The sequence below is a fragment of the Sciurus carolinensis genome, chromosome 1 (assembly GCF_902686445.1).
Source record: "Sciurus carolinensis chromosome 1, mSciCar1.2, whole genome shotgun sequence".
In the NCBI taxonomy this organism is placed as follows: Eukaryota; Metazoa; Chordata; class Mammalia; order Rodentia; family Sciuridae; genus Sciurus; species Sciurus carolinensis.
The window spans coordinates 109049607-109069315 of NC_062213.1; the positions used below are offsets into that span (position 1 = coordinate 109049607).

General features: G+C 33.9%; 2 protein-coding genes and 1 non-coding gene across 6 annotated transcripts in view; 1 reads left to right on the forward strand and 2 right to left on the reverse strand.

Annotated features, from left to right (window-relative positions):
• Window positions 1-19709, forward strand: part of St7l (suppression of tumorigenicity 7 like) — a 214677-nt gene that overhangs the window by 187073 nt on the left and 7895 nt on the right. The window lies entirely within an intron of this gene.
• The window catches only part of Cttnbp2nl (CTTNBP2 N-terminal like), a 57494-nt gene that overhangs the window by 14473 nt on the left and 23312 nt on the right, over window positions 1-19709 (reverse strand). The window lies entirely within an intron of this gene.
• On the reverse strand, window positions 19321-19393 carry Trnaa-agc (transfer RNA alanine (anticodon AGC)). Its single transcript has one exon. It is a non-coding gene; the product is annotated as a tRNA-Ala (tRNA).

A 19709-nucleotide genomic window follows, 5' to 3' on the forward strand; every position in this document is an offset into this window, starting at 1 on the left:
GTGCCACCACTATTACTTATTTATTAGATTAAAATTTAAAGACCTATACTTAAAAAAACTGTCATGGTTGACTTTTAATGATATTTCAGCTATTTTATAAGAAATTTTACATGATCTTAGGTTTGAGTTTTTGGAGGGAGTAATAAAGTTAAAATAAATCAATTTCTTGCAATTTCATTATTTTTTAATTCAATGACATCGTACACTTTAGCCAAACAGAAATTCCTAAATTGTCAGAAAACGTGATCAAAACACGATGTCTTTAATTTCAAAGAATAGGAAAATGGCAGGTGAGACAGATGTGATAATAGAGGGTATTATCACAACAGACAAAACACACTAGTCATCTATTACTCATTTATTTTTACTGTCACAGCCTGAATGAAACATACCAATACTGAAAGCTTAAAATAAAATCATATACTATCCTTGGAATTTTCCATATTTGGTCTCCAAAAGTCTCAGCTGTTTTATTACTATCTTCGAAAAGAAATAAAAGTAGTTACCTCTTCCTCCCTTCCCAATATAATATGTACATGGTGCATCATGTGCATACTGCAGTTTTAAGCTAGGAAATCAATCTCTATTCTTTGATCATTTCCCACGTAAAAAGTAGTTCCAAATCTAAAGGTGAAGAATTAAGACCCACTTTATTGGGGGCATGTATTAAACCACAAGGCTTTGTTTTCAACTCAGACTAGTACCAGAAATGGATTAAGAAGCACCTTTGTCATTTATGAGACAATTATGAAGTGATACTTTAGAAAGTAATAAAAATATTGACATTGTGCACCTTTGAAAATATGAATGCTTCCATGCTAAGGAATAAAATAAAACAATTCCAACATGTCTTTTTTTAAAAATATTTTTTGGTTGTAAATGGACACAATGCCTTTATTTATTTTTACGTGGTACTGAGGATTGAACCCAGTGCCTCACACGTGCTAGGCAAGCGCTCTATCACTGAGCTACAGCCCCAGCCCAAGATGTCTTTTGTTTTGATGCTACTAAATGAAGTCAAATGGGATCATTTTCACATATAAGCTGAATCTGTTAATTGTCAGATAAGTCACTCTCTGGAGATCCTAATAAACTACAAAAAGCTATCTTGAGCAACTGGAAATAATGCAATGGTACTGGATAAAGATGATAACTATATTATATGAATATCCTTGTAGAGCTTCTTTTTACTTTTTGAAAGACAACTAGATTTTAATATTTGATATTGATTAGAGAGGACTTAGCCTATTTGAATTAACTTTAATTTTTGGAAAATGGTATAATTCCTTCTTTCCATCCTTCCTCCATCCCTCCCTTCCTTCATTTTGTGTTGGGTATTGAACCAAGAGCCTCACACACACAGGCTAGGTGGGCACTCTAGCACAGAACTCCATCCCCAGTCCTAGAAATGGTACAAACTTTTACATGCGAATAAAGAGGAAAAATATTCAACTGTCTTTGAAGTTGAGAGAGAGAAAAAAAAAAAAGCTGTAATAATCTATTCCAGAAACTAATAAATAAAAGAAAATCTTAAAAAATTCCTTCAAGTCAACCTGCAAGCACAGCTATTTATAAAAGCAATTATTTACATAAGGACAGATGATCGTTAATTATTATTTTACTAAAGTGTTCTAAATTCTATTTGAGACTAAAATTAGTTTAGTATAAATAGCTCTAAGTGTGGCATTGTTAGCAAGTGGACTTGCTCATTAGAACATAAAAGTATGGGAACAGCATATTGGCATAGTGCAGTTTCTTCAACATTGTAGTTGCTTCAATATTCAAATTCCAAGAGTTCTTTGAAAAGTTCTACTGAAATTGAAACAAAATATTGAGTTTTTTGTCTATTTGTTGTTTTATTTTTACAACCTAGGAATGTGGTTGAAATAAGTTATTTATTTACTTGTTCTGTATTGTGGACCCGAATACCTTTTTGAGGTGGAGAAGAAAACGTGCATAGAGAATTCAACAATACAGAACAAATAAAGAAACTGAAAAAGGGAAAATGCTCTGAATATAAATATAGGATTTTAAAGTATAATTTTAAAAATATTTTATTTCTTAGAGTAGTTTTTAAGTGAACATCAACCTGAGTAAAAGGCAGCGAATACCATATACCCCCACCCTCCCCACAAGCATAGCCTGCCCTATTACAAACATCTCTCATTAGAGTGGTACATTTGTTCTAACTGAAAAAAATATAATTTCTAGTGACCCTAATCTCTCTTTTTTAGGAGACCATACATTTCTTGAAATGTAAAGAAATGGTGGCCGTAGATCATTGGCAGATAAGTGCTACCAGGTTCAATCCCCAGTACTGCCAAAAAAACAAACAAAAAACTCACACCTCATATTACACACAAAAAATAGAGATGGACCATAGTAGGCCTAAAGAAAATTCAAATGGCCAAAAAGCACATGAAAAAGTGCCCATTCGTAATTAGAGATGTATAAATCAAACAAGATAGCATTATACACAGACACGAGAATGACTGAAATTATAAACTGATAATTAGAGACGTTGAAAGAATAAAGAAAAATTAAATACACGTTGCTGGTGAGAGTATATAGTACAACTACTTTCGAAATGGATCTGGCAACTTCTCATCAGTTAGAGAAATAACCAGCTGCAATTCCACTTCTAAGTACCAATCCAAAAGAAATGAAAACGTTATCTACAAAAAGACTTTTATACAAAATCCATAGCAGCTTTATTCATAGTGGTCCCAAACTGGAAATATTCAAATATCAATCAACAGAAGAATAATAGGATGTAGTACATTCATACAATGGAATACTACCCAGCAATAAAAGGAATAAATAAAAAGATACCAATGAACATTAACAACATTATTCTAATAAAAACAACAATAAAAAAGCTAGATATAAAATAATACATTCTGTGTGACTGTTCAGACAGTTGTGGAACAGACAGAACTAAACTACAACGATGAAAAACTAAATCAGGAGAGTGACTGCCTCTGGGAACAGGAAGACAACTGAATGGGAAGGGGGACAAGGTAACTTTCTGTTGTGATGAGAATGCTCTGTGTCTTTACTGGGGTGTGGGTTACATGGCTGTGTGGATTTGTCAAAACTCATCAAAAGGAACACTTTAGATCTGTGTACTTCACTATATCTAAATTATACCTCCAGCTAAAAAAAGGGTTAAAATGTAAGTAAATATAATAAAAACTGAAGGGAGAATTAAATTGTATGTAGTATATGCTTTATATACAACGTTTCTGAAAGAGAGGGGAGGTTTAATAATAAGTTTAATTATAACGACAATAGAAATGACAGGGTGCTAACACTCAAGTGTTTGTTATCTGCCAAGCAGTATGCCGAGTTCTTATCTGTTCAATCTAATTTTAACAATATTCCTTTTGAAGTGGACTACTTCAAACATTGAAGTAGACATTACTTCTTTGAAAGAAGAAACTGAATAGCATGTGACTTTCCTAAGGTCACAAATAAGTAGGGGAGAAGAAAAATAAGTGGTAAAAAGTACTGGATATTTTAGTTGAATGAATAATACATAAGTAGATATTCCCCAGAACTTTGTAGAAATGAATTTTTAATTCACTGGGTCTTTTTTTTTTTTTTTAAATAAAAAATTTGCAATGTAATTTACCAAAAATTAAATTAATTAAAAAAAAGGGATCAGCATTAGCAATTGGGAAAGTACTGTCCTCAGTAGTTTAATCTCAAACATATTTCAAAACAATTGATATTATGATTTTTCTTTTTTTTTCTTTCTCAATTTTTTTCTCCCTCTTTTTTTTTTTTTTTTTTTCACTGGGTCTTGAGTAGTGGCTTAAAAGTGAAATAGAGCGGCTGGGGATGTAGCTCAGTAATAAGAGTACTTGCCTAGCTAGCACTTGTGGCTCTGGGTTCAATCCCCAGAACAACCCACAAAACCAAACCAACTCCCACCCAGAAACAGATCAGAACAGAAAACACTACAGAGCACCGGACATTATAAGGCTGAGTACTGTTTCTAGGAAATTTTCTTTCAGCATCAAGACTATAGGTGGGGGTACATGTGTGTAGGTGTGTACCTTGGGTCATAATATAGAGGCTACTTTTTATTATGTATGTGCTGCTGTCCAAAAAAAATTTTGAAAAACTCTAGAATGTAATGAAAAACCCCAAAAGTCTGACTCTTCAACCTATAATTTTAAACAATTTCAGTCATAACAAAGATGTAATCTAACAGAAGTGATAAGTGATCAATATTATTGTTTTATTTTAAACTAACAAATCCTCTAAAGTCTATAAACCAGGAGAGGTTTGGTCTAATATCAAATATATAAAATGTAAAAAAACCCAAAAAACAAAACAAAACAAAACAAAACAAAAACCCTGTGTATTATTAAAGTTAGACAACCAAAATATCACTTGGAAGTCTGGGAAATTTTTCTGGACATATGGATGGTTCATGGGTGGACATGCTTGGAATGCTTTTATTGAATATTTAATGTTTTTTAAGTAGTATGTATGCTAAATGATATGGGAATATAATCCCATATCATCAAGACTCCTATCTTCAAGGAACTTAAAATTTACCAGACAAGTACAGGCCTAATAGCAGCAAGGAACAAGTGGCCTCTACTTGTTCAAATGTTTTCTAAACAATTATTAATGTTTAGAGGAACATCAAGTACAATTTATTTGATCAGAACTTTCTATGATTGGGACTTTACATTCATAAGCAACAGGAAGGAAAAGGCCAACCCTGGAAGTGGGTGGGTTCTAGCAGACAAATGGGACTATCAGCAATTTAATGAATGACAGGAAACACCATGAGTTTAGGGGGAGACACATAACCCAAAACTGTCTCTCAAGTATGACACAGTGAGCCCTAGCTTACAGATTACAACTTTGTGTGATACCTTAAGTTAACCCTATGAACTTGAAAAACTTTCTTGGAGATGTGCTTAGGCTTTCACTTACTATGTATTAACAGACAGTATAGAAACTGATTCCAGGTTTAAAATATTTAAAGAGTTCACTGGCTGGGGATGTAGCTCAGTGGCAGAGCACATGCTTAGTACATGTGAAGCCCTGGGTTCAATCACCAGTACCAAACAATGAACTCACTAAAATAAGATGTGAAGGGATATTTTCTTCTTCCTTTCATTAGGGGATTCTGTAGAGAAGAACTGAAGCTATGTAACTAGATGATAGGTCTTAACTCTAATTTGTTTGAAGAAAAATTCTTGAATGTAAAAGAGTTTAAGGAAGCATGGCAAGAAACAAGTTGCTCAAATGTTAGGTATTACAAAGAGGTCCTCAACTTGACCAAGAAGTACAGAAGTATTCACATTTAGCATTTTATCAGTAATAATTTTAAAAAGTTTGGGGAGCGTGCAGGGTTTGGGGGAGTGGAGAGAAAGGGTAGAATGAAAAAAGACCTAATAGCCACACATGGGGACAGCAGGATACCAGAGCAGAACAGGTGAAGAGAAGTGAGGACAGTGTACTCATACAGAAGACAGAACAGAATTTCTATGCTGATATAATAAGAGAAGGAATAGGCCCATATCACAAGTCAGAGGATGGAAGGGTGGCAATTTCTATCATCACTGCAGCCTTACGTATAGGGTGTTACATAGCTATTCAGTTTCAACCAGTGGTCACTCAGGTTGCTTGGGACTCAAAATTAGAAAAGGATCATTCTTCGTTAAAAGAACAAAAATGGGGAGAGAGTAAAGAAATCAGGATTGAAAATGAAAAGGGGGCTGGGGAGATAGCTCAGTTGGTAGAGTGCTTGCCTTACAAGTACAAGGCCCTGGGTTCAATCCCCAGCACCGAAAAAAAAAAAAAAAAGAAAAAAAGGAAAATGAAAAGATCGCTATAAGTGCTTTGTGAAATGTTATTAATAATTTAAAATGTGAACTGACACAGTCATTACTTACAAAAAGACACTGAATATATGGTGAAACCAAGCAAGTTAAAGTTGACTACTGCTACTATTTTTTTTTTTTTAAATTATCTTAAATTTATTTTTTATTCCAGAATTGGGCAACACTGCACTGGAAAAAAAAAAAAAAAAAAAAAAAGAATAAGTCCTCTCAACTACTACTAATATTAATTCTAAGTAATCCCCACTTTCCCTTCATAACAGAAATGTACTAAGGGTGGATATGCACAGATCAGAAGAATGTGAGTTATCTTTCGAGACATTAGCTCTTCCTTTTTATTCTGATGGGTGGCAACACTATTAGAAATTTTAAAAGGCACAGGACAAGACTAGGATTACCAAGATCCTTTTGCCTTTTGTTCTTATAAGGAACAGAAAAAAACTGGCTCTATTCTGAATCTTTAAGACTTTGTTTCAGCATTTTATCTTTAGTGATTTCTAGGCTGGTGTAAAAAAGGCAGTCATTTGTCCTATGAATGGAAGACACTACCACTTGAAAACTAAAATATAATAGGAATGTATTTATTTTTTTCTTTTTATATGACTATAACACAGTGAACAAAGGTATGTTTACATACATACAAAGGTATGTTCCCAGTTATCTGGTACCCTTTACCACAAATACGGAACAAACAGAACAATGATTTCCTGTCTGAAAAACAAATTGTTCTTAGTACAGGGTGAGATGTAAATAATGTAACTGAATGAGAATTGTTAACAATGGTGAAAGTTATGAAACTTTATCACTCATAGGTAAGCCTCTCTTCTAAAAATGTGAATTAAAAACTGGCAATCTATTTTGAGCCTTGAATACATTCAAGTTAGACTTAAAAGGCTTGAACTCAATCTCTCATATGACAAATGCTTTTCTAGTATTTAGTAGATTCTAGATATTTGTGGTGTAGTGCTAGACAATATTAAGTAGTAGCTCCACATTTAGTGAGTGGTGTGTGTGTGTGTGTATGTGTGCAAATGGACATAAAATAGAAAAGTTCCTATAATCTGTGATGTTTATTAGAATAAACAGATAAATTCTCTTATTATCAATAATCTAGTACAAAAAAACCAAAAAAGAACAAACACATAAAGTGTGATTCAATTTTTATAAAAATGTATTGGGTACACTTATGTGAGAGGTTCTATGAAAAAGAAGGAAAGGAAAATGGTATTCCAGAGTTGGGCATGGTGGTGCACACCTGTGATCCCAGTGACATCAGGGACTGAGGCAGGAGGAGTGCAAGTTTGAGGCCAGAACTGGCAACTTAGTGAGACCCTACCTCAAGATAAAATAAAAAGGGTTGGGAATGTAGCTTGGAGGCAAATCTCCTCTGGGTTCAATTCCCTGTACTGTCACAAAAAAAAATCAAAAAGCATTCCAAACAAAGGGAGCAATTCAAGCAAGGCAATGGAAAAATGAAAGTGAATGAATAATTTAGTCTAGAGGTTAAGACCACAGTTGGTAGACTGGCAGGAAATGAGACCAGGATCAGGCCAGTCTGTAAATACCTGAATAGGATGCCTTTAAATTTAAATTCTGTAGGCAGCAAGGAGCTACAGAAGTTTTGAAAGAGAAAAAATGGCAAGACTGAATTGATACTAATGGTAGCTAGGCTACAAAAACCTACTCTACAAAGCCAGAGAGCATTGGTTAGGAAGTTAGATCCACTGACCAGTAAAGGAGCAATTTGTATCTAAGTTCAAAATACAGGAGAGGGGAACTATGTTTAAGGAGTACTTTTAAGATAGAACTAACAGGTTGTGGCACTTGATTAGACATAGGAAGTGAAGAAGAGAGGACATTTTTATGTACTTACCTTGGGTAAATGGATGGTTGGTGATGCCATTAAACAAAACAGAACACAGGCAGAACAAATGTCTTTTAGGGAAATATGCTGTGGTTGTGATATGGGGCATTTAGGTATATATGTCAAAAAGACACCTGCATACATTAGTCTAGGGATAGGAGAAATATCAAATCTGGATGTTAACCATGTGTTGAAACCAAAGGAATGGAATAGATTACCTAGAGAGAATGAGTGAATAGGTTAAGATGTGACAAAGCTAAGAACAAAGTCCTAGGGAATATCTGTTTATGTTATTTATTCAGCTAACATATTCAGTACACACTAAGTAACACTGCAGTATGCTAAGTGTAGACACAGAGGTACCTAGGAGGATTAGCTAAAATAAATGTATATCTTAGTGTATGACCCAGAGAACAACAGATTATGTGCACATGAAGGCCATATGATGGACCTCAAAGGCACAGAAAGTCCAAAAAGAAACAGTGGGCTACATAACACCTTATAAAAACACATACAAAAAAAAATGTGTAAGAATAGTTGCTTGTGGAGACCAAGAGGTGAATGGGAGTAGAGATGGAGGATAGAGAATTAAAAAAAAAATATATATATATATATATATATACACACACACACACACACACACACACACACACATATACACAAAACACAGAAAAATGAGTATATTTTGGCTTCTGCCCTTTAGGGTCTTAAAAGTCTAAAGGGTATGAGATAATATTATTATATGAAAAGTGCTGTGACAGATTTTGGACAGTATGCCATGGGAATCACAGGAAAGGACATTTTATATAGTGACAGAAGGCATCAAATTTAAAGGCATGTGGAAGAAAAAAAGACAAAGTGGTCTGAGAAGGAACAAGACTAGAATATTACTGAGACCAAGGAAAGAGAAGTTTAAAAAGTAAGGTGGTCAGTCAGGCATAGTGGCACAGATCTGTAATTCCACTAACTCAGAAGGATGAGGTAGGAGGATCATAAGCTGAAGGCCAGCCTGGGCAACCTAGTGAAACCCCACCTCAAAATTAAAAAATGAAAACAAAAGCAAACAAACAAACAGTAAAATGGTCAACAGTGTCAAATGCTTGAAGACAGATTAGGTAATCTAATGAAAAGAAGTCCTTAGAGGCTTGGATGTAGCTCAGTGGTAGAACCCTTGCCTAGCATTCACCAGACCCTGGGTTCAATCCCTAGCACTGTAAAAAGAAAAAAAAGCCATTAGAGGTTACTTGTAACTTCAAAAGGTGAATTTTCAGTAGAGTAGTAAAAGACAAATGAGCGATGAGGGGCAAGACAATGGAGCAGGGTACAAATGACATTTATATATTTGAGTGTAAAAAAGAGAAGAGAGTATGGTAGCTCAGAATAAAGGCAGGGTTGAGAGAAGTTTTTTTTTTTTTTTTTAAGTACAGAATGGAGAGAGTGGTGCAAATAGGTTTTGAGCTGAGTACCAAGAGGAAGTATGCAGGCAAGAAACTGGAACCCTAAGAGAAGTCAGGGAGTAAGTGATGGAGTAAGGCATGAAGAAATAGGGAAAAGACAGGATACCGAGTACAGGCATTAATTAACCTTGGAATAGGAAGATATAGGAAAAGAGGAAAGTCTCATTAAGTGCACGAAAAATCTCTAGAAGTTTACAATCATTAAGAATAGAGATTTCTGGAATGGGATGTAGCTCAATGGCAGAACACTTGCCCAGCATATGTGAGGTTCTGAGTTCAATTCCTAGTACTTGGAAACAAAAAAATCAAAACAGAGACTTCCAAATTTAATAACAACATAACTGAATATTCATTTCTACTAATTAATTTAATCTTTTTGAACAAATGGCATGTTAGGTATTGGGTCAGATTTAGAAATTTTTTGAAGTAATACATCTTAGAACTCAATGACTGAAGTTTATTTCTGAGGCAAAATATATATGGTTTTTGTTGTTGTTAAGTGATGGAGTATTATGAGCTAAGAATATGAAACTGAAGGTAGGAAAACTGCTTTTAAGGGTTGTAGAGGTCCCCTCCTATGAAAATTAAATCTCATGAAAATTTAAACATGAGATTGCTCGTGCATATGTTGTCAGTTTTATTTAGTTTGAGTCAGTGACCCATAAAAGAATCTGCTTCAGAAGAATAACTTTAGTTATTAAGCTACACAAAAGTCTTGGAAATCAGTGAAAAATTTATTCTTTGCTCTTCTGGGGAAAAATCTGGGATATAAAGGCAAAAACTTCTTGCTTTCCCTTGACATGACACATTGTCTCCACTCCCTTAACTAAATTATAAAATTAATATTTACATGAGACGTTACTTTAAATTACCTAGTTTAAAAGTAAAAGTTTCCCACTCCTCAGTTTATACCCAAAGGGCTTAAAATTAGCATACTACAGTGAAGCAGCCACATCAATGTTTATAGCAGCTCAATTCACAATAGCTAAGCTATGGAACCAAACTAGGTGCCCTTCAACAGATGAATGGATAAAGAAAATGTGGTACATATACCCAATGGAATATTACTTAGCCTTAAAGAAGAATGAAATTATGGCATTTGCAGGTAAATGGGTGGAACTAGAGAATATCATGCTAAGTGAAATAAGCCAATCCCAAAAAACTAAAGGTTGAATGTTTTCTCCGATAAGCAGATGCTGATCCATAGTGGGGAGTGGGTAGGGAAGAATGAAGGAACTTTGGATTATGCAGAGGAGAGTGAGGGGAGGGGTAGGGTGGGTGGGTAGGGATGGGAAGGATGGTAGAATGAGACAGACATTACCCTATACACATATATGAAAATAAAAAATAAAAAAGTAAATGTTTTCCCCAACTTCTTGCTTATCCTAAATAAAAATTTTAACTATTATAGATAAAGTTGAAGTCCTTTCTGACCACAACCCAATCTATCCTTTCTCCCTCAGTTTTATTATGATGGGTGTTATCCTTCCAGGGCATTTTAAACAACAACATACATTTAGGCGTGTTTGTATAAAAGCTAATTACATAGATGTTAATATTCTCCAAAAGTTTTCTGCAACTTGGTTTATTTATTGTCTTAGAGATCTTTCTAAGTTACACAGCATTTTTTTTTTCTTGTTAAAATGACATATTACAGAGTAAGCATGTACCAGTTTATGTAGTCATACTTTAGGTTGTTCAGTTTTCCCATACTGTATTAAACAATGATGCAATGAATATCCTCCTGCATAAATGAGAGAATATTTTGCGGAAGGGATATATTTCTATGTCTAAGGAAGTTATTTTCCATATAATAAAATTGCCAATTTGTTCTCTAAATGTCTTCTTTCCATAAACATTTTAGCAAGCATGCAAGATGTTTTCTTCCTATCTTCCAAATTATTCCTATACTGACACACTAAAACAGATCATGGGTTTTAGTTTAGAAGCAACATTTCTGTCTTTCTTTGCTTGTTGTCTCTTTTAGGGGCAACTAGAAATAACCTCTGATTAATCCCAAATCACAAGGCAAGTACATGTAAGGAAGATACAATAAGAGGAAGTCAAAATAACAGGAATAAGCTATTTCCCTTTTTTATTTGTTTTACTTTCAGACTGAATAATTGCAATGAAATTTCTCACTGCTATAATCTTTTCTGAATCTCTCTTCACTAATTGCTGGAGAACAGTTGTGTTCTCTAAGTAAGTACCACTTTACAAGCTGAATTCCCCCTATTATTCCTCAAAGACCTAAAAACAACAAAAACAAAAAGCCACATATACAAAAACAGAGACCACAGGAAGATGTCAGCTAAATGAGAAATTTGCTTATTCTTCTGGCACCTTCATTCTTGAACCCCTAAATGCTACAACTTATAATTCAATGATGACACTTGAGAAAAAGTTATATAGTAAATAGTTGATACCAGACAATTATTTTGTAAAGCTAGAATATAGATGAGGTTCAATGTTTTTATGAATGGAGCAAAGATGCTTAATCACTAGTCGGGCATGACTAGAACATGTTTGTAATCCCAGCAATTTGGGAGACTGAGGCAGAAGGATGGATTTCAAGTGCCAGGCCAGTCTGGACAACTTCATAGTGAGACTCAAAATAAAATGGGCTGGGGATGTAGCTTAGTGATAGCACTCCCCTGGGCTCAATCTCCAGTACTGCATAAAAAAAAGAAAAAAAAAAAAAAAAAGAAAAGAAAAAAAGCTTCTTTTCATAGATACCCAATTTATAAACGACCTGCATATAAGAACAATTTTTTCTGCTTCTTTTGGCTCTTTTCTGCGAGAGCACCCACCACTGACCTGCTATTTCCCTCTCACCAACTTCATGCCCTTTCTAGGGCAGACCATTTTGGGAGCTCCTCCTATTCGCAGGGAACCAAGCCAAGAGGGAAGGAAGGACAGGCTTTGTGAGACATATTTCTGGCTTCACCAGTTGCAATTCAATACTTTTTTCCTCCTACACATACTACTTTAAAACTTATTTTTTTCACCTACAATATCTTGAAGAGTGTTCCATTTTACATATAAAGATCTTATTTTCATCTACTTACTTCCTTTTTTTTTGTTTATTGTTTTGTTTTGCAGTGTGGTACTGAAACCTTGAAGTGCTCTATACTAAGTTACATCTCTAGTCTTTTTTATTTATTTTTTTTTAATTTTGAGACAGGGTTTTAATACATTACTGAGACTGACCTCAAACTTGAGATCCTCCTGCCTCAGTCTTCCTACTGGCTGAGATTATAGGTGTGAGCTATTGTGCCTGGCTACCTCTTAGGTAGAAATCTCTAGTTTTCTATTGTACTATCATACCATAATTTAATTGACCAGAAACCTACCAAGAGATACTGAAGTTGATTCTAGCATTTTGTTTCTCTGAATAATGCTGCAATTAATAGTGTCTTATTCACAGGTTTAAGAACATTTGTGACATAAATTTCTAGAAGTGGAATTACTTCTAGATATATGTTTAATTTGATAGATATTACCAAATTTTCCTCATTGAATTGACAACTACGTACTAGTGCCAGTTTCTCCTCCCCTTTACCAGTAAGGTTTGTAAAGGAACATACATTTTATCTCTTGTAGTCAGATCCTACGGTTGATTTAGCTGAACACAGTTTATCTTAAAAAATATTATTTGGAATTGAAATATGTAAGGTCTAGTACTAGCATGGAAAATGGGTATTAAGACATCTACTTCTTAAGAGAATTTAACAAGAAGGTATCACTGTGAGTCACTGTGTACAGTGTACAGAGCTATTATACAAAATGCTAGCTCCTCTTAAGGAATAAACTTTTAGGAGCACTTATATGACTTCATAGCTAAGCAAAATTCTTTTGGAATTTTATAAGAAACGCATTTAAATAAATCTGGTTTCTAATCTCAGGATTTGGCAAAATGAAACAAGGTGAAATCTAGCCACTACACAGCAAATTAGGAAATTAATGTGTTTTAGACCAGTGTTTTTCAAACTGTGGATCATAACCCATTAGTGAATCATGAAACTATAGTTAGTGGGGTCAAAATTAGCATTTAAAGAAAAGTAAAGTACAATAAAAAAAATTATTCTATAATGCAGTAACATATAAATATTACAGTATAGTAAAATATAAAGATCATAAATTTTTAGTGAAATTTTAGTTTTATCTATATGTGTCCTGGATTGTGGCAAAAAGTAAAATGTTTTGTTTTATTTTTTGAATTGGGGATCAAACCTAGGATTTTGTGAAAGAGAAGCAAAATGCTTTGCTGCTGAGCTATATCCCAACCTAGTAAAATAAAATGTATTTCATAAATGTCTGAAAGATACCACCTCTGACTCGACTCTGGGATAAAATGGTGTATTTATTAAAGCATTTTTCTTTCTCTAAGTTCTGTGATCTTTTTATTGGATAGTTTGGGAATTTAGACTGGTTTTTCTGACAAAGACAATTGAAAGGAAGGTTGAAAAGGAGTATTAGCAGTATTAGGAATAATAAAAAAAAAAAAAGTAAAAACTGAACCGTAGTTCTGATTAGCTCTAACATATTTTCCTACAAAGTAAATAATATATAGCTAAAAAATCTTGTTAAGAAGATATATATGCATATGCATATATAGTTTTTATAACTGAGATTCAACAATATTTATTTTTGTGACTAGGGACACAACTTTTAATGACATAATGGTGGGGATACTGGGAGTATTGCAATTAGGAAAATAATTTAGTTACTGAACTATACTCGGCAAAATTTTAAAAATTACAGAATTCTAGTTTCTAAAAATCAGAAAAAAGCTAGAAAAGCTCTACTTGATCTCAGAGACGGTCAAGAAGAAAAGATGATAAAGTTCTCTTTTAGATAATAGTTTAGACACACAGGAATGACATAAAAATCAATAATGTTCAACAGATACAGAAAATGCATATAACAAAATCCAATATCCATTCCTGAAAAATCTAAGCATACCAGAGATAGAAGGAAATTTCCTCAACCTCTTAAAATGTATTTGGGGGAAAACCTATAGTTAACATTATACTTTATGATAAAAAACTGAATGTTTTCCCCCTGAGATCAGTAACAGGACAAAGATACCTCCCATTGCTTTTATTTTACGATGTACTGGAGGTTCTAGTCAATATAATAAGACCATATAAACAAACAAAAGGCATCTGGGATTAGAAAGAAATAAGTAAAACTGTCCTTATTTACAGATATGACTGCAGAAAATCCAGTGAAATTATTTAGAAACTACAGAACTAAAAGGCAAGTTTGAAAAGATTTCAGGATATAAGATCAATATACAAAACTCAATTATACTTGCATACTATTAATAATCAGAAATTTAACAATTTTAAAACAATATCATTCATAATATAATAAAAATAAGATACTTAGGGATTCATTTAATAAAAAATAAAGATATGAAAACTATTAATTAAAAACTACCAAGCACTTCTAAGAAAAAAAAAAAAGAAAACCTAAATAAATGGTGATTTATGCCACATTTATGGAATGGGAAACACAGTATAGATAGGATACTATTTCTTCCCAAACACATCTACAGAATCAGTGCAATCCCAATCAAAATGCTTATAGCATTTTTAGAGAAACTGACAAGCTGATTTTATACTTTATACAGAAATGCAAAGGATTATAAATAAGTAAAACAACTTTCAAAAAGAACATAAATTGGAGGACTAATATTACTGATTTTAAGCTTTACTATAAGGTCATGGTAACCAACACAGTATGGAATGGCATCAAGGTAGACAGATAAATAGAACAGAGAGTTCAGAGATAAACCTACAAATATACAAGTAAGTGTGACAAAAGTGCAAAGGCCATTCTACAGCGTGAGAATAGTCTTTTCAAAAAATGGTGCTAGAAAAACTGGATATTCATATACATATACAAAAGGGTAAAAAGTTGGATCAATTTTTTTGAATCATATTACAAAATTAACTGAAGTTATATCATAGACCTTAATGTAAAACTTAAAACTATAAGGGGTATAGGAAAAAGAAAATAGGAGAAAACTTTTCTGATCTTGGTTTAGGCAGATTATATTAAATTATAGCCCTAAAAATAAAATCCACAAATGAAAAAAAGAAAAAAAATTTTAGCTGAGAGTGGTGGCATACACCTGGAGTCCCACTACTGGAGCAGCTGAAGTGGAAGAATCACTGATGCTCACAAGTTCAAGACCAATCTAGGCAATATAGTGAGACCCCCCTCCACCATGTTAAAAAAAATTAAGGGGCTGGGGAGATAGCTCAGTCGGTAGAGTGCTTGCCTTGTAAGCACAAGGCACTGGGTTCTATCCCCAGCACCCAAAAAAAAAAAAAAAAAAAAAAAAAAAAAAAAAAAAAAAAAAAAATTAAAAAGGAAAAATTCTGCTCTTCAAGATAGTTCTGGTTGGGCATGGTGGCACATAACTACAATCCCTGCTACTTACTATCTATCTGCATACACACACACACACACAGCTAGATTTTTGTTTAAATTTATTAATTCTTTTAATTGAAAAAAACTGTATACTTTTAAACATAATGTTTTTGAAAAATATATTTGTTGTGGAATGGTTTTTGTGGAGAGAATCTATTCACTTTAGTAATTTTCAAATATAAAGCATAGTGTGGTGGTACATACCTATAATACCAGCTACTCAGAAGGATGAGGCAGGAAGATAGTAAATTCAAGGCCAGCTTTGAAAACTTAGAGACCCTGTCTCAAGATAAAAAATAAAAAGGGTAGGAGGCATAGTTCCTACTTCCTAGTGGTAAAGTGCCCTATGTTCAATCCCCAGTACCCAAAGGGGGGAAAAAGTATACATTATTATTAACTATTATGGTCAATATCTGAGGTATAAAAAATATATAGTTGAGAGAATGTAATAGGCTGGGAGAAAGTATTTCCAAGGATGTATCTGATAAAGGACTTGCACACAGATATATAAGGAACTCTCAAAACTAATGAGAAAGCAATTCAGTTTTTAAAAATATGGGCAAAAGATTTGAACAAATACTTTACTAAAGACAAACAAACCAAAACACAAATGACAAACACATGAAAAGATAATATTATTAGTCAACAGGGCAATGGAAATTAAAATCAAATATTACACATCTAAACAGCTAAAATTAAAAAGGTTGGTCATGCTAAGTGTTGGTAAGGATATGGAGTAACTGAAACTCTTACACATGCTATGGAATATAAGATGGTAAAATCACTTTGGAATGTGCTTCCACAGTTTCTTAAAAAGTTAAACATACACCTATTATATAGTACAGTCATTCCATTCATAGGTATTTATCCAAAAGAAGTAAAAGCAAATATCCACACAAAGCATTGTATATGAATGTTCATAGCACCTTTATTTGTAATAGCATAGAACTAGAAACAATACAAATGTTCAATGATGAACAGATAAAACAAACTGTGGCACACACACACATACCAAAAATGCGACGCTATTCAGTAATTAAAAGAAATGAACTATCAATACACACAACAACATAGGTGAATCTCAAAATAATTATGTGGTACTAAAGAAGCCCTTCCCCTAAAAAGTGCATTTTGTGTGATTCCACTTAATAAAATCTCAGCTGGGTGTGGTGGGACATGACTGTAATCGCAGCGGTTTGGGAGGCTGAGGGAGGAGGATTGCAAGTTCAAGGCTAGCCTCAGCAATTTAGGGAGGCCATAAGCAGTTTAGCAAGACTGTCTCAAAAAATAAAAAAATACAAAGGGCTGGGGATATTGTTCAGGGGTTAAGTACCTCTGGATTTAATCCCCAATACCTGCCCCCCTGCAAAAAAATAAAAAATAAATAAATAAATCCAGAAAATGTAAACCAGTATCTAGTGGCAGAGAACACTGATTTGGAAGCAGGGGTGGGATAAAATGAGGAAGGTTAGGCAGGAGGGGTTACAGAGGAGCACAAGGAAAATTTGTGGGGTGATGGATATGTGTTACTTTGATTGTGGTAATGTTTTCAGGGAATATATACATCAAAACATTGATTTATATACATCAAACAAATGCAGTTTATTGTATGTCATACCTCAATAAAGTTGTTTAAAAAACAAAATATAATAAGGTGCTAAATCAAACAATAGAGGAATAAACCCAAAAATTATTTGAAAAAAAAATCAGTTCTGCTAAAAAGGTTTCTACATTACCCCTGTACTTCCTGTTTTCATTATGAAAAAGGGGACTGTAACATAACATCTGTTCCATGCCCCAGAGTACATCCTTAATGCTTGATGGTTGTCTCAGAATATATGCCTTTGGTTGTTGGGATGGGGATGGATCAATCTGAAATCATTAAGTCTACAAAGAAAAACAAGCTTAAGTACAAACACCGCTAATAACAAAGATTTAATTGAAAAGTAAAAACTCTCCCTGATGAAGCATAGCATATTATCAGTATTTCTTGCTTTACTGAATATACCTTTGTTTCTAAAGGGATGGACTTTGAAAACTTATGTTCTAATAATAACAGTAAGTAAGTGCTGAGCACCTGATTTAGTATTTGCTCTCATTTAATTCTCAGAGTAGCCATACCATTTTACATATACAACTCAGGGGATAAAATAACTTTGGCAGAACTCAAACTTAGTTCTGACTTGAGAGTGTATGTTTTAATAGCTACATATAATTAAATATTCTGGTTGATGGTTTGCTTGTAAAGTATTGTATCAAAACTAGGTTTCATGTGTGGACTCTGAGTAGTAACAAAAAATTATCAACCAATATAACGTTAAAATATAACCACAAATATTTGGTCACTGATTGTTTCATAATAAAGGTTATGAACGGGAATCTAAAAACTTCATCATTCAATATTTACTTATTAAATTTAAAGTTCTGTTTGTTTCCTAATTTCAGCTTTTAACCAGGTAGAAACTGGGATTTCTATTAGTTAAAGCTTATGTTTATATGATCTTTATAAAAGATTTAAACTCCATCCCAATCCTAAAAACTCTTCCTAAAAGCCATCTATTAAAATGGAATAATTTTTTTTATTGTAAACAAATGGGATACATGTTGTTTCTGTTTGTACATGGAGTAAAGGCATACCATTTGTGTAATCATAAATTTACATAGGGTAATGCTGGTTTGATTCATTCTGTTATTTTTTCCCTTCCCCCCCACCCCTCCCACCCCTCTTTTCCCTCTATACAGTCCTTCCTTCCTCCATTCTTGCCCCTCTCCCTAACCCTAACCCTAACACTTCCCACCACCCATTATGTGTCATGATCCGCTTATCAGCGAGATCATTCGTCCTTTGGTTTTTTGAGATTGACTTATCTCACTTAGCATGATATTCTCCAATTTCATCCATTTGCCTGCAAATGCCATAATTTTATCATTCTTTATGGCTGAGTAATATTCCATTGTGTGTGTGTGTATATGTGTATGTATATATATATATATATATATATATCAATCACAGTTTCTTTATCCGTTCATCAATTGAAGAGCATCTAGGTTGGTTCCACAGTCTGGCTATTGTGAATTGAGCAGCTACAAACATTGATGTGGCTGTATCTCTGTAGTATGCTGATTTTAAGTCCTTTGGGTATAGGCCAAGGAGTGGGATAGCTGGGTCAAATGATGGTTCCATTCCAAGTTTTCTGAGGAATCTCCATACTGCTTTTAAAATGGAATAATTTTGATCAAAGAACCTATTTTACATTTTATTTAGAGACAGGGACTCCCTGAGTTTCTTAGTGACTCACTTTTTGCTGAGGCTGGCTTTGAACTTGTGATCCTCCTGCCTCAGCCTCCTGAGCCGCTGGGATTACAGGTGTATGCCACTGTGCCCAGCTAATATGTGATTTTTTAAAAGGGCTGTTATGGTTTGGATGTGAGGTATTCCCCAAAAGTTCGTGTGTGAGACGATGCAAGAAGGTTTGGAGGAGAAATGATCTGGTTATAGTCTTAACCTAATCAGTAAATTAATCCCCATTAGGGATTAATTGAGTGGTGACTAGAGGTAGGTGAGGTGTGGTTAGAGGAAGTGGTTCACTGGGGGCATGGCTTTGGGGTGTGTGTGTAGTGTGTGTGTGTATATATACGTATATATATATATATATATATATTTTTTTTTTTTTTTTTTTTTTTTTTTTGGTGGTGCTGGGGATTGAACCCAGGGCCTTTTTCATGCTAGGAAAGCACTCTACCAACTGAGCTATATCCCCAGTCCCCTATTTTTTGTATTTGGAGATTGGAGTCTCTCTGCTTTCTGATCACCATGTGAGCTTCTTCCCTCTGCCATACTCTTCCACCACGATGTTCAGCCTCACCTTGAACCCCAAGAAATGGAGCTGGCCTTCTATAGACTAAGACCTCTGAAACTGTGAACCCTCAAATCAAGTTTTCCTTCTTCAAAAATTGTTCTGGTTGGGTCATTTAGTCCCAGCAGCGAAAAAGATAACTAAAACAAATGCAAACACTTTTTTTTAAAAAATACTTTTTTAGTTGGCAATGGCCCTTTATTTTATTTATTTATATGCT